Below are 17,115 nucleotides of genomic sequence, written 5' to 3'. Positions count from 1 at the left end.
CGAGGATTCCTATCCACCCTGGTGGCGAAACCTACCCTTATGGATCAAATCATAGCTGCCCAGAAGCGTGATAAGGGCATATCCCGGATTAGGGAAAACATTGCTAGCGGAGTTGCTAAATGTTTTTCCATGGATAAGCGGGGTGCTGTCTTCTTCGAGAACCGTTTGGTGGTTCCCAAGAAACAAAATCTACGCCAGTTGATCCTTAAGGAAGCTCATGAATCCCCTCTCACCATTCATCCCGGTAGTACTAAAATGTATCAAGACCTACGCCAGAGGTTTTGGTGGACTAGGATGAAGAGAGAAATCACTCAATACATTGCTAATTGCGACGTTTGTCGTCGTGTTAAAGCAGAGCATCAACGGCCTGCCGGCACCCTTCAACCGTTGGCTATTCCTGAATGGAAATGGGATAAAATCAGTATGGATTTCATCACTGGGTTTCCCAGGACCAAGAGAGGGAATAATGCCATCTTCGTCGTAATTGACTGACTTTCTAAAGTAGCCCACTTTCTACCTATTCGTGAGAGTATCACCGCTAGCCAGCTAGCCGAATTATACATCTCCTGAATAGTGTCTCTTCATGGTGTCCCATTGGAAATTAACTCAGACCGTGGGAGTCTCTTCACCTCTCGATTTTGGGAAAGTTTCCAAAATGCTATGGGAACTCATCTCTCTTTTAGTACCGCCTTCCATCCTCAATCAAGTGGTCAAGTAGAACGAGTTAATCAAATTCTGGAAGATATGCTCCGAGCTTCTGTTATCTCGTTCGGAATGAGTTGGGAGAAATGCCCTCCATTCGCGGAGTTTGCCTATAACAATAGTTATCAAGCCAGCTTGGGCAAGGCTCCTTTCGAATTTCTCTATGGACGAAAATGTCGAACGCCTCTTAACTGGTCAGAAACCGGGGAAAGATAACTCTTTGGCCCGGATATGATTCAGGAAGCAGAAGAGCAGGTTCGCGTTATTCGTGAGAAATTGAAAACAGCCCAATCTCGTCAAAAGAGTCAATATGATCGTAAACATAAGCCTATGACTTATGAAGTCGACGAGAAGGCTTACCTTCGGGTTACTCCGTTAAAGGGAACCCATCGTTTCGGTATCAAAGGCAAATTGGCTCCTCGTTACATTGGACCCTTTCGCATTCTTGCCAAACGAGGAGAAGTTGCCTACCAATTGGAACTACCTTTGCATCTTTCCAGAGTTCACGATGTCTTCCACGTTTCACAACTCAGGCGTTGCTTCGCAGATCCTATCCGTGGAGCGGACCACGAAACACTTGATCTACAAGATAACCTCTCATATCGGGAATATCCCGTTCGTATCCTTGATCAAGCCGAGCGTACCACTCGACGTCATAATATCAAGTTTCTCAAGGTTCAATGGTCACACCATTCCGAGAAAGAAGCCACTTGGGAAAGGGAGGATCGTCTTTGACTCGAGTACCCCACCTTCTTCCCGGAGGATCCTAAATCTCGGGATGAGATTCTTTTGAGTGGGGGTGAGTTGTCACAGCCTAGTTAGTTCAAGCATTAGAGTGTGCATCATGTTTAAATTCCTCTTAAATTTGAAATGGGGAAGACAGAACCCCCAACCCCCTTGGAAACAACTAGGGTTTACTAAAATTATTTTTCAATGAACCTGAAATGCCCTTCTAAAAAGTTCACCCTCTTTGTCTTGGGTTAGAACCCCTGGCAAAATTGGTGCACAATTTTCTAGGTCAATAGAAGGTCATTGAATTAAATCATAAGTATTTGATTTTGGGCATTTAAATGCTATAAAATAATTTAAATGCTCAAATAATTCTGGAAATAAATGTTTGCTGTTGGAAATATTCTAAACAGAGCCCACAATTATTTTCAAGATTTTTGGAAATGTTTTAGTATTTTTAATAAAGCCCAACAGTTATAGTTAAATAGAAAAACAGAAACAAATCAAAAAAAAGAGAGAGAGGGAAGCCCACCTGGGCCTTACCTGTGCTGGCCCAGCCCACCTGGCTCGGCCCAGCTGACTGGCCTTGCCAGTCGTCGTCCTCCTCCCGCCAGGAGGACGAGGAGCGCGTGGCCGGCGCCCGCGGTCACACGCCGGCCACCTCCTGCTTATGCCTACGCCCTGGAGACGTCCAGGGATGCCATGCCGACCCCCACGTCCCCCTCTCATCCTCCCTCACTCTCCCCCTCGTCTCCCTCACCCTCTCCCGCGATGGCCGAGCGCGATCCTCGCCGCCGTTCGCCGTAGACGTCACTAGAGCCACCCCCTCGCCCCTCCGACAAGCCAAATAGCTCCGCCTCGTCGCCCTGGACCTCTTCGCTGACCCACGCGACTCCAAACGCCGCCGAACACCGTCTTCGCCCTCGTCTTCAACCTCGGGCACCCGAGCCGTCTCCGGTCGATTCGGCGCCGCCAGGACCTCCCCGAGCTCGCTGACCCCCTCTCCGACTCCGCTGTGAGCTCCTCTTCCTCTTCCCCTAGCTCCCGTGCTCGTTTGGCCTCTGTAGTCGCCACTTCCACCGCACCCGAAAGCTCCCCGCCGCCGGCCATGGCGCCGTCGTGGCTAGAGCCACAGTAGCTCGAAGCCAAGCTCACCGTTGTGCTCAGCACAGCACCAGGAGCCCGTAGCCACCACCAGCTCCTTCTCCCGTGCACCGTAGCGTCGAACCCAACCCCGTCCGAACTCCGACCGCCGCTGTCGAGCTCGCCGTCGTCGTTTCCGGCGTCCCCGTGTCCAACCACTTGCACCACTGGATGCGGCAGCTCCCCAGCTACGCGTAGAACGTCTCCACTGGCGATTTGGTCACCGGAGGACCAAATCCGAAGCTCTCCGCCGTCTCAGCCTCGCCGGCGACTCAACGCCGGCGGGATTAGCCCCGCTGACCAGGGGTTTGACCCCAGTTTGACTCCATCTGAGACACTAATGTGTGGGGCCGGCTTCTATCTAATTTAGATTAGTTTAAATTAGAGCTAATCACTCTGTTAGAGGTTAATGACGCCGTTAACTACCCCTCTCTCACTGACATGTGGGCCCAGAGCCTAACTAACCCAGTTTAGTGCTAACTAAACACTAACCAACTCTATTAGTTAGCTGAGAGACTGACAGAAGGGGCCCACCAGTCAGGTTTGACCTGGGCTGGCGCCTTTGACCCGCTGATGTCACAGTGACGCAGTGCTAACGCATTAATTCAATTTCTAGATTTATTCTTTAATAGGCAATTCCTGAAAATAATCAAAACTTCTAAAAATCATAGAAAATCAACCATAGCTCCAAATGCAAAGATTTATATATGAAAAATGATCAGAAAAATTCAACCTATCCATCTGTAATGGTTTCATGCATGACAAAACAAGTTAACCTTGCTGTTTAAGCTGAATGAGGTAATGCACTAATAAAGCCATGTTTAATAAGCTAATAATTGAATCTTTGACTCAAATGAGTTCATCCCTTTCTGTTTTATCTTGCATTAGGCCAAGACACCTTCATCTTGCCATGTCATAGCATGCATCATATTGTTGCATATTGCCATGTGTTGATTATGTTTCGGTGTGTCTTTCGTGGTAGGTTCTGCCTCCGAGCATAACCCCGAGTATCCGTCTGAAGGGCAGTACCCTACTACCACTACAACAGGCAAGCAACCCATTGATCATTCCGATACAAAACCATGTTCTCGCTTCTGCTCTTGTTTACTGCATTAAGACAACGCGATTCAAACTGCTGTGTGTTACGGTAGTTGAACCCTTATCCTTTGCATGACCTGTCATTGCCACAGTAACTAGATGAAACCCACTAGCATGTGTAGGAGTTGATTGAGCAATGTATGTGATTCCTACCTTGCTATGCCTGCTATCCTTAGAGTTGTGTTAGGTCTGGTTCATCTGGGTGATAGGCTAGAGTGATATGATATGTCGGTAATGTGAGGAATGTGTTGAACATGTTTTGGTAAAGGTATCGATGAGAGGCCATGTAGGAGTACATGGTGGGTTGTTTCATTGAGACCGTCCATAAGAACTGAGATCTGTATGCGTGATTTAAGATTCAGCTACTACCACACATTGGGCCCTGAAATATGACCCCGCTCGACTTACTGACCCCTCTCGCTCTCTGTCCAGGAGTTGCAACTAGTTTCTGGTGTTTGTAGGATATGTGTTGGCGGCCATGCGTAGCGCTGACCCGAGGGGTGGGCTATGATGCGGTAGATACACCGTGGCCGGGTATGCCGGGCGCCCGTTTGGCGTCTCGGGACTCTGTACACATCGTTTGGGGCCATTGAGGACACCCCGACCGGATTTCCTTGCGGATGGAACCTGAATAGGCGATAAACCTGGAATAGAGACTTGTGAGGTTAGTCAAGTCGTGGTCTACACCCACGTCGGTTTTCGCTTGAAGTCTGCCGAGCACATGTCGTGTGCAGACGCTAAGTGGTGGAAACATGTGTGACGAAGTACACCCCTGCAGGGTATAAAACTATTCGAATAGCCGCATCCGCGGTAAAGGACTACTTGGTTGCCTATACAGTTCATAGACAAGTTAATGGATACTACTAAAAGACTCAAGATAAGTGTGAGTACCGAGGATGGCCCTCTCGTAGGATGACGAGGGAGGATCCTCGGTGGAGTATTGTGTTGGTGAGTAGTGGACTCGTGTGCGAAAACTATTTTACTGGTGGAGTTCCGTAGGATAGCTTAGCCAAGAGTCAGAGCTGGCTTGCTACAATAACCCCACCACCTTCTTGAGAATAAGCATGTATAGTAGGTTCTGTTGTAAGACTTGCTGAGTACCCTTGTACTCATGTTTGCTTAATTACTGTTTTCAGATGACAACACCGCCCCCTCCGATGGGTTCTATGTAGACCTTGACGTCGACGAGTGACTAGCCACCGAGGTGGTGATCCTGGCCATGGAGGGCCTTATGTAGATAGACAGGCTTCGAGAAGCCTTCTTTCTTTCTAGTGTCTGTACTCAGACTAGTTGCTTCCGCATGTGCTTGTATGATTGTATGACTTGAGTGTCGGGTCATGTGACCCCTATCTGTATGAACATGTTATGTATGGCTCTCTGGAGCCTTTAAATAAAGTACTTGAGTTGTAGAGTTTTGTTGTGATGCCATGTTGTATGTACTCATATCGGGCATATTGTGTGTATGATTGAAATGCTTCGTATGAGTGGGATCCGACAATCTAGTTGTTTATCTTTGGCAGCCTTTCTTATGGGGAAATGTAGTCTAGTGTTCCTTGAGCCATAGTAGTCCGCTATAGCCCGGTTCACCGGAGTCCTGCTAGCCCAGCACTACTGTTCAGGACACTTGATTGGCCGGCATGTGTTTCACTTCGTTCCTATGTCTGTCCCTTCGGGGAAATGTCACGCGGTGACTTCCGGAGTCCTGCCTAGCCTGCTACAGCCCGGGTTCCCCGGAGTCCTGTTAGCCCAGTGCTACAGCCCGGAATCACTCGCTGATGACCGACATGCTCGATGTGATTCATGTATGCCTGTCTCCATAGGTCTATGCCGCTTTGGGTTCACGACTAGCCATGTTGGCCCGGGTTCTCTGTCATATGGATGCTAGCGACACTATCATATACGTGAGCCAAAAGGCGCAAACGGTCCCGGGCCATGGTAAGGCGACACCCATGGGATACCGTGTGTGAGTCCGCAAAGTGATATGAGGTGTTACCGGCTAGATCGATGTGGCTTGGAATCGGGGTCCTGACATTACCATAGTGGTCGTTGAGGGTGGCGGGCATCGCAGAGCCTGGGCGTGTCGGCTGGAGGCTTACATCAAAGTCGTCGCAAGCTTCTTGACGATGGTGAACTTGTCGAGGAAACCGACGAGGACCTCGTCGAACAAGGAGACGAAGCTGTTGTCCAAGCGGCCCCTCGCCCTAGCGGCCTCAAGCAATACTACCTGGAGACGTTCCTCGGTGTCGGGCCGCAAGCTGGCGTCGTGGACCATCTGGCACAGCCGGCTGATGCTCGCGCTCATTGCCTCCATGGGTCTACCGTAGCTTCTAGTCAACTATTCTTGCGATTCGAGTGATCACTCAGCCCTTGGTTAGCGTGCATAGGTGCGTAGGATTTCGTACTACTCCTCGGCCCTCTACTGCACCTGCCTTTGGCTGTATGGTAGATGGGCCAGCCACCCCCTGGGGCCACGTGTCATTCACCCAAAGGCAGTTGCCGTAAGTCAATGAAGCTGCGTCCCCCTCCGTGCCGGTGCAGTATAGTCATCTCACCGGACCTCTAGTTGGGGATAAACGAGAGAAGTTTGATGTTTACTGGTTTATTGGTCCCCTTTGCATTTTGCGCCAAGTTTTGACCTTTGATTTAACTATTAAATGTTAATGCATGTAAACAAAAATGTTGTGTAAGTCACCTTACGAAAACCAAATAATCCCAAAATACTTAGGCACGGTGCGTTAACTCCCTCCTTGTTTCTTATTTCGTGACATATCAACCAATGAGAGATGTGGGCCGTGCATGCTTTCAATGACTTGAGACTACCAAAAATGACATGAGTGTTTAGTTCATTGCATGTAATCCTATTAGTACTCTAGTTAGGAGTAGCAAAAAAACATTAAGTTCTCTCGCCGATAGGAATAAAACACCATGTATTTATTTACAGAGGGAGTAGTACATTTTTGGTGACATGCATTACTAGATATTGCTAGTCAAATACTAAAATCCAGATGGACGTGGTAGTACTCCTAAATCCAGACGGTGGTGCTACTAGTACTAGTAGTAGTACTACCAATGTAGTAGTAGGAGTACTAGCAATGCACTATCCGTTGGTCAAATTATTACGTGCTGCTCCTCACAGTGAAGTGACAAGACCCTGCGCCGGAGATGACACCTGAGTATAGGCGCCGTGTTCGGCATACCATAGTCAGCCTCACCGTCAGCAGTCACTATCATCATGGCTGTAGAGCTAGCCTGCTTACAACTAGCCCTGTTTGACATAATTTCCCGTGCGTAGATGCCCGTGCATTGCACGGAACACCAACATTGGGGGTGGACGGCTCCGGCAGCGGCCATCGCGCCAGATTTTTCCACGGCCTTCTACTCCTAGATGTGGTGGGGAGGAGATGAGGCTGATTGTGAGAGACAAGGAGTTGTTTGTAAATACGGAACAAGTGCGGGAATCTTTTTGCAAAAATGGAGAAGCTTGGCTTGTATGCGTCAGATCTAGATCCGACGGCAATTGGTGAAAGATGGGAGGCACAACATCATCACCAACTCAGGACCTGTTTGATTCGCAGGGTTTTGAAAATGCAGGAATAGGTCACGCTGTGCGTTCGGTTTATTCGGTTTACATGGTTCGATTTATACGGTTTTTCAGTTTGTACAGTATTAATACTTCGGTAAATATGATATGAAATTAAAATACGGTTCGGTTTCGGTATATACCAAATTATTTCGGTATGGTTTCGGTATATACCATAAAAACCAAAGTTCACGCGAATTTGGAAATGACGTAATAATAATTAGCAAATTTATGACTCAAAACACATACATGCATATATGACTATATATAAGTAGTATATGACTATATATAAGTATATATGCATGCATTTTGAAAATAGAAAAATGACTATGTTACAAGAAAAAATTACGTGCTTAGTAGTGCATTTGACTCATGTACAAGAAAAATGACAACTTGTATGGTTGTTCATCTCAAGAAATATAAATTTATTTTTTACTTCGGTTTATTCGGTTAACCGTTTGGTTTTCCGGTACGAAAAGTTCATACCATACCAAAACTAGAAACCATAAAAACCATAAAATTGGTTCTTTTCGGTTTATTTCGGTATGGTTTTTCGGTTCGGTTTTTAAATGCATAGAGTGAGGAATAGGACACGACAATATTACAAGTTTCAAACTGATATTACAAATGTTAGGAGTAATGCTGCACCTACGAAGAGGGAATTACTAGGAAGTTTACGTAAGAACTTTCTTTACTTTAGGTGGATGCAGCATTATCATACAAACTAAAATCCACCGCCCTGACAAGTCACTAATGGGCAAATAAGTTTTCGAGTCTCTGGCCACTTGATGTTTCAAAAACAAATTCAGCTTCTGCGGAGAAATGAGCTCCACCGTGTACCCGCGCTGGTGTGGCTGGGCACGAAGCGTGAGTACGTGCCCGGTGCACCTACTCTCTTCTTGTATACGTACACCACCTACTTGGGGTTGTGTGAGAGAGATACAAACCTAGAGAGATATAGTGTGTGGGTTCTTGAGATTTTTTTGTGGGGGGGTCAATCAAAAAATTTAACATATGCAATGTGTGTGAAATAGAGTCCTGGATATAACATATATATAGAGGGGGCGATCCACGTGAAGAGAGTGGAGGTTTCATCGGCTTGAGGTGTCCATAGAATCGAAGAGAGGGATGATGTGTGTGTGTGTGTGCGCGCGCGATCAATGAAGAGTGCCATCGAATTTGTGTGTTCCCACGTCAAAGATATAGAGTGGCTGGCCTACTGGAACGTGAGATGGAACATGTGCAGTTTGTCTATGTGGCATGGATACCTACCTGCAGTGCTCGACTATCGGTGTGTGGTGGGGGAAGAGGGAGGCCCAATTAACTATAGAGGTACAATGGCTGGTATATGTGTGGAGGAGTTGAGAGGCCTACCTCATGTATTAAGGAGATCGATCTGCCTCATGTATTAAGGGAGATCGTTCGGCATCCATGCATATGTGCAGGAGATGAATAAGGTTGGGAGAGAGACAGAGCTAGAGTGTTGGAGGGGGTGGTAGTGGAGTTGCTTCTAACAAATGGTGGGATAGGCTTGCTAGACAAACGGAGGGCACGCCCGTAATATCAATAAGAGAGGAGATGGCTGCTTGTTGTCTGTGCACGTGCGTGTGAGAGAAGGGTCAGGAGGCATGCAAGAATGATGAGGGGGGACGATGTGGCTGTGGTAAGCAGACGTAACTACGTAGGAAGATCAATCTCCCTTTGTAAGAAAAAGGAGAGACATAACTTGTGAGGTACGTCGATCGATGGGGGGTAGTTAAAGTCGATCTAGGTATATGTTGGGAGATTGATCGGTATACATGCATGTGTGTGTTAGAAGCAAATGAGGCACAAGGAGAAGGATAGAGAGAGAGGGATGCATGTAGGAGGTGGTACGAGAGGCATACTATATCAAGGGGGAGGAGTGTGCGAGTACGAGAATGATGAAAAGAGTGGTGGGAGTGAGGCATGGACGGTGACAAGAGAAGAGGGGAAGCTTGTGTTTGTTCTAGGCACACCTGGCTAGAGAGGCATATCGATCAATGTGTGCCATAGAGAAGGAGCTGGGGGGCCTACACACACCGTGGGTGAACGACCTAAAGTGAAAAGACGAATTTGCGCGATGGAGCTAGAGAATGCTGAGGGAGGGTGAGAGGGATGCGGGCGTGTGCATGCACAAGAGAAAGTTAGCGCTAGCTACAAAGATAAGAGGGTTGTGTGGGTGTAAAAGACAAATAGAGATCATATATACTTCATTATAAAAAGCGAATTCAGATATTTGAAGAATTTATCATAGTGTTTCAAACTGACGGATGTGTGAATATATATATAACGGTGATACACATGGTGTGGTTATGAACATGGTATACTACATTTAATATGTTTTATCTCTACTCTTATAAAAAACGGAGTTGTTGATGATGGTGTGACTGCCATCCTGCATTATAGGCCGTCTAATTTATAACTGGCGGATAGCAAGGAAACTGTGATGGTTGAAGTTGGCAACAATCATGATTGTGGATTCTTATTGAAATAGAGAAACGAATTCAAATTTAGTTCGAATTGCAGCGGTAGTATAGACATTTGGAATGCACTAAAATGTTGGTATGAGTAGGTTACATGCATTATACAGGAAGCGAAAAAATTTAATCGGACATAACATGGATTCATACTCCCTCCTTCCATCTATATAGGGCGTAATGAGATTTTTAGGACCGCCTTTGACTATTGACAAGATTAATAGTACATGACATGCACAATGTGAAAATTATATCATTGAAAGAACCTTTCCTAGATGAATTTAACGGTGTGCTTTGTGTAAGTTGCATGTCATATATCATTGCTCTAATATTTGGTCAAAGTTAGCATCGAAAAACGCATTAGGCCCTATATAGATGGAAGGAGGGAGTAGCTTTGAATAGCATTTGTATAGTAAAATGGGGCAAGACTCTCTCTTTGTGTGGTGTGAATAGTTTTATTTTTTCGTTTTCTTTTTGGTTGAGGGAAGTGCGAATTGATTTGGTACGTACAAGTACAATATTACTACACGTTAGGCTTGTCCCTAAAATTCAACCCGCGTCTTGTTATATCCCGAAAATTCAGATATCGTGCTCCCAAAACTGGCGCCTTCACAACCCGCGCCTTGCTATCCCGAAATTACAACACGCGCGAAAATACCCTCCAGCTGCCAAATCCCGACACGCGAAATCGCCCTTCTAACCCTGAGACGAAAGGGCCGCTAGTTCAAATTGGTGGGGGGTACTTTTGTAACACACCCTACATTTTGGACAAGTGCGTTCCTAAGTCATGCTTCACCCCCTCCCATCGCCCCCTTTTCGCCATTCGAAATCCCAGGCCGCCATAACCTCTTCGCTCTAGCCGCGAAACCCCACCCTCATCTGTCCGCCACATCACCGCTGCCCAGCGGGAGCCTCTTCCCCGACGACGTCGTCCAGCGCAATAGCTCGACGTCCCTTGTCCACCTCCCCGGATGAGGATCCGTCTTCCATCTCGCCGTCCCTTCGGTTCAGCCGCCTCGTCCTCCACCTCCAAGGAGCTGCTCCGTCGATCACCTCGTCTATCGCGGCTGTTCCATCCCCACAGCGCCGCCTTAACCTGCTCCACCAGAACTGCAGCATCCTCACCGACTCCTCGGACGAAGCCCAGGCCTACTCGGCGCCACCAAAGAGGTTGTACACTCATCGCATCACACCTTCTCCTTAACTCAACCTCCCGGCGCCGACGTTGCTCCATCCCGCACCCCCATGGAGCGACTACCTTGAAGCCGGCACCGCGGGCGACATCTCCATGGTGGCTCTCCCTAGTGCGAGGCCCCTTCGGCGGCGGCGTCCATACCAGCCGGATCTGCTGCTGCTGCTCCAGCTCTCGCTCGATCGCTCGCTCGCCCAGCTGCTGCTACTGCTCTCCCCCTCGCTCATGCTGCTGCTCTGCTCTGATTAAGCCACACTTCAGTCGACTGAATCGACTTTTGGGTCAGTCGATTTTAGTGGTTGGGGGGGGGGCTTGCCGGAGTTAAGGAAGAACCACTTGCAGCGGGGATGGGGGCTCGCCGAAGAGGTACCCCACTATCTATCTTAGGGTTCAGGGTGGGGGGCGGGGTCCTAGAGGGCTGGCCGGGGCAGCGATGGCGAGATGTTTCAGGGCAGCGAGGCGGCGCTGGGGCCGGCAGTTCGGCCGGTGGTGGCTGGCAGCTCAGGGGGGGTGCAGGTTGAAGATGAACTGCAGGCCCTCCCTAAACTACATGTCAAGTGCCTCTCTGCTACCATTGCGTTCAGTTTCGACAGTAGCATTCAGATTCCACAGTAAATTTCAGTTTCGACGGTTAAGTTCAGAGTCAACAGTTTTTACCTCATCTGTTGTAGTCCGATGGTTTTTGGTGATGTTAATTTTACATCCATTTTACATCATCTATTGGAGATGCTATTAGAATCCCACTTGAGATTGACGATATCTGTCTTGTGCTGCTTCAGCCTTGACGTCTTACGGCTCACCACTCCTATTCTGTTTTGAGGCCGATTCGGACGCCGCTGACCACTCCTATTTACCCCCCCAAGGTGTTTGCTCTACCTTGACATGATGATGTTAGTCATATCATGCATATGTTGCCTTGCAGTGCCTACTTTTAACATCATATATGTCATCTGCTTAGTTTAGACATGTTCTGTAATCCCACCTGTTTAGTTTCTATATCATATATGGGAATTATGCAGTCTCATGTCTTTTAGCCAGCCATAATATATGTGAAATGTGCAATGCCATCCTGTTTAACCAGGCATCCTATATTTGAATGATATCTTGCCCATCCTTTTCTTCATTACATTTCCATTTCTCGACAACGTTTGTACATTAAACTACTCTTCCTATGAATCAGCCATTTGGGTGGGAGATGGAAAAATCTGGAGTGAAAACAAGGCCTTCAGAGCAGACAGTGCTACCTTTCGAAGCAGATCTCTTGTTGGGTCCCGATAGCTCCTTAGAGATGGATTCAGAGACAGAGGACCAGTCCTATTCCCCCACTGAGGTGTATGCTCTAACTTGGCACGGTTATACTTCTCATATCATGCATACGGTGTCTTGCATTGCATAGTTTAGACATCATATACACAATATTCAACACCATGTTCTTAGTTCAAACATCATATCGAATGCCCTGTGTTTAGCATATAAATCACATATGTGAATTAAATGATGTGATCCTGATTACTTAGATAACATGTAGGTGAATTATGTCATGCGATCCTGTTTAGTTATTCATCATATCTTTGAATTATGTTATGCTATGCTATCCAGTTTAGATAGACATCATATATGTGAAATTATGTCATGCTATCTGTTTTAGTTAAACAATATACATGTCAACTATTTCATGCCCTCTTTTTTCCACACTATCTATTGCATCTGTCTCTCATACAATGTCTGTACATTCAACTATGTTTCCTGTTTATCAGCCATTTGAATTGGAGCGGGTGATGCCAGTATCAAGCGGACTGAAAACATGATCTTCAAATAAAACAGTGCTACCTCTTGGTAGAGATAGCACCCCAGTTGTACATGCACAAGAACCAGCCCTACCACACATAACCCAAACTCTCGCAGATTGTACCCCTACTACGATGGACAAAGAACCAGCTTCACCCAATCTAACCCCAACCCCAGCCAATAGTAACCCAGTTCCTGTTGACACAGCACCATCTCCACCACAGAGCTCCCAAAAAAGAGCAATTAGTAAGGCAGCTCCAGTGCCCATAGGGCCAGTACTATCACGGCGAACCCCAACTCCACCAGTTAGTACGCCTATTCCTGTGGAGGAAGCACAACCAACTAGTCGTAGTTTAGCATCTATCACATTTGATGTTGTTAAATCGTATGTGCGTATCTTCCCATCTTTGAAATATTATACTAAAGATGAAGGAAAATGCCAGTTGCAGGTGTTTGTCCAGGAGTTATGTGTAAGTAATGTTATTCATGGCAATTACTTTGCTTCGTCCCATACATCCTACCTCCATGATGGTTATAATACATCAAATTTTCCCATTTTTCTCTATAGAGAAGGACCGATTTGGAAACTCAAGATGAGGTAACCTGTGCTAATACCTCTGCTATCTTCAAGAATGCTTGGTGGCAGTATCAGAATTACCTGAAGAAAACTTACTTCACTGGCAAAGAAACTCATCAAATTCCCTTACGTTCTCCTGAGACACATTTACTAGACGATGACTAGGAACGCCTTGTTCTGTACTGGTCCCGAACCAAGAATGTGGTAAGGTCTATGAGCTCATTTTCTATTTTTAAGTATTATATTCTTGCGTCTTACTGTACTCTGTTCATGTAGAACAACTGTTCTAATTTAAGATTCCATTGCTACCATAGGACATAGATATATGTTTGTTTGATGATTTTATTATGTACTAGTACTTGGCAATAGAATACTTGGTAGTTTAATCCTGTCCACCTTACTAGTGAACTGGTTCACCGAAATGAGTTTCATATACTAGTACATGCTAAACTTGTTATGTGTCTGCTTGTTTATTCTTTTAGAATGCTGACATAATATTGGGGAAGAGTGCCTTATTAAGCAATGGTAAAGGAAGTAATGCAGATAAGGTTCAGGATAGTGACACATCCTGTCTTGGTTTAGTGTTGGAGTTGCTGGCCACTACCGCTTGCACAAGCTATTCAAACTCATTGTCTGAATCAGTTCGGTTTCTTGAGTCTCAACTACAAGCTGAAAGACATCGATCAGCTGTGCTGCGACAAGAAGCGGAAGGACTGCGGAAGTCCCTGGAGCATTCAGATGCATACTTTCTGGTGCAACAGCAAGCGTTGGAGGATTTTAGCGCCAAACAGGACAAAGCTAATCAGCTTGCTAAGCTTATTGCCAGCATGGTGGATACCCAGGATAACATTTCTTGAGCTCTTCTGAAGTTGTTTCAGTTATGCTCTTGTTTTGCTGCTGTGTTTATTTGCACTGGTGGCCAATTTTGACGGCCAGTGTATATGATATGCTTCTTTGTTCCCTATATTTGCACTGGTGATGAACTTTGATGCCTAATGGATGTAATATGTGTAATAGTCGTGATAGCCTAGCGTTAGTTGCTTGCTTATTTATTTCCTTGTTGTCTTGTTTATTTGTTTGCTTGCAGTCATTGCAGTTCTTTTTCCGCGGTTAAAAAGTGGCTGCAATAACCTAATTTTTAAAACTAGGCAACAATAACCATGGGCTAATATTTACTGTAGTGACACTGGGCCTCCTACGGGCCATAGAAACAGTGGGCCTTCTACGAGCCGTAGAAACAGCAGGCCTTCTACGGGCCGTAGAAACAATGGGCCTTCTACGGGTCGTATCTTTAATGGGCCTTATACGGGCCGTATGACCGATTGTCCAAACATGGGCCAATAACAGGCCGCATTATGGTCGTAAACGGGCTAGAGTTGGAATCGTCCGTTCATGGGCCGATCGTAACAGGCCATCGTTAATAGGCCGTATTTGATGACCCTATGAAAACGGCCCAACGTATTAATGGACCACAAACGGGCCGACTGTAACCACGGGCTGAATTTGGCCCACAAGCAGAAAATGACAGTAACGGGCCGTAAGTAAACGAATGTTGGAAATGAGCCCAAGAATAAATGGGCTCTGAGAAAGCCGAAAGATAACATGGGATGGAAACGGCCCAACGGAATAACAGGCTGTTAATGGGTATAAAGTGATACACTGTTCATTACGGGCGAGTTTCACCACGGGCCGTTAATGGGTGTAAAGTGATACACTGTTCATTACGGGCCAGTTTCACCACGGGCCGTTAATAGGCCAAGAGTTACATAGGGCCTCATATGGGCCGAAAGACGTCATGGGCCATACATGGGCCAGAAGTGAAAACGGGCTGGAATCATATTGGATGGCCCAGAGGATGCTACTGGGCCTAATTCGGATAGGGCGGAATGGGCCTTGGGTTAGCGGGCTGTAAATGGGCTATATGCGAATAGGCCATTAATATGCTTTCCATGGGCCGGCCCGCCACCTTTTGACCAAGTCAAACGGGCCGGCCTTTTCACAGGAATGGGCCTCTGTTGGGCCGTGCCATGCGTCGACGTATCATAGGCGCCTTCCGTCCAATGAGTGGTTGACATCTGTCCCAACGATGAGCCGACACATGTTTCCTCCAGCCAATGATGATTTTGCACGTGGAAAATCCCCATTGGTCGGGGCTGTTAACGGGTTATCGGATCCAAAACCAGACCCAATAGCTTAACGATGTTCCGTTACGATGGATGCCACGTGTCGGTCACCCTTGACAAAAGCACTTCTGTGACACGCGATTTATCGTCATGGAAGTGGACACTTCCGTGATGATAATGTTGGTAATGTCATGGAACACTTCTACGACAACACAGGTATGACTATCTTGATTCTGTCATAAATTTGTCATGGATGTACATGCATGACAAAAAAAGCAACCTATTGTGACAAACACGTATCATCACGGAAGTGTATTTTTTTGTAGTCCCATGAGCCGATGGAATTGGGTGGCAACCCCTTCAACCAAGTGCGAGCTATTCCATCCAACATCATGGTGAAGTACTTGGTCATCGCTGCGTCACTGACCTCCAACAAATCCATGGCCATCTCATAACTTTCAATCCATGCCCCGGGTTGTAAGTCAGATGTGTAATTAGGAACCATACGAGGCCCTTTAAAATCCTTTGGCAAGCGCTCATTACGTAGAGCCGGCACCAAGCAAGGGACACCTCCAGTCCTCGTGGTCACACCTGCTTCAACAGAGGTCGTTGGATAAACCGGAAAATCTTGGTGAAATGCCTGCTCAGCGGCTTGTTGAACCGCCCGCACCGCCTGTCGGCGAATCCTCTCCTGGTCAGCCAAATTAAGAGCTCCATCATGCGCCGGGTCATACCTGCGCGGCTGGTAATGGCGCTGGGCGTTGCTAGACACAACCACTGAATCCATATGCCTGTTATAGCTTGGGCTCCATTTTGGGCGAGGGGCTGAATGAATTCTGTCTCGACTATAAGAATATGACTCCTGCTGCGCAGAGCCCTCTGAAGAAGTTATTTAACCCTTCGAGTGTCGATCGCCGGTGGAGAGTCGCTTTCCATGGGGAGAGCTGCCAAACGCACTGATGCAGCGATCAGATTTTCCATAGGGCTAGGGAAATGACCCAGTGGGGTCGATGTATAACGAGGCGGAGCAGTATTCATACGAGGGGGCTCCATAGCCACGGCTGACCCGCCGCCCCCACCCCGAGTGTTGTAATCCGGTTTGCTTCCGGCGGGTTACTGGGACCGGCTCCGAGTGTGCGAAAGAGATTCCTAGGATCGTAAGTCAGGGGCAGACGTGATTGAGTCTTCTGGTGCCTTGTCCTCATGACCTCGTTTGATGCGTTCAGATTCATCGAGAGCTGAAAAGCCTCTGATTGAAGCTGCTGAGCACGAGCGTCCAAAGCCGCCCGCTCTGCAGCCATTCTGACGTCCTCCGCTGCCAAGTTTTCCTTGGCTTGAGCTAGATCCCCACGTAACTGTGCCACCTCCGCATCATGCTGTGCTTTGTCCACCGGTTCAACCACGGCGGTCAATAAGGTCGTCATCCTATCCATGAGACCCATCAATACCTGAGCCGACGGGCGCGCGGGTTCTCCTGACCCGGCTGCTCCTGATCCGGTGGTTATCCTTCTGCAGCCGTAGAGTTTTGAATGGGCTGCATACCAGCCATGAAGATTCCGGCTCTGTTTGGCGACTCAAAGGGGTCCGGAATACTGCTGCCATCGGAACAGCCCCCAAGCCCGCCATCCTGTAGTTGATACAATGAATCCGTCTCACCTGCGGACGACTCGTCGTCAGAGTGGACA

Source organism: Triticum urartu, chromosome 2 (genome assembly GCF_003073215.2).
Source record: "Triticum urartu cultivar G1812 chromosome 2, Tu2.1, whole genome shotgun sequence".
NCBI lineage: Eukaryota > Viridiplantae > Streptophyta > Magnoliopsida > Poales > Poaceae > Triticum > Triticum urartu.
The sequence above is the reverse complement of the archived record's forward strand: the minus strand, read 5'-3'. Positions refer to the sequence as shown.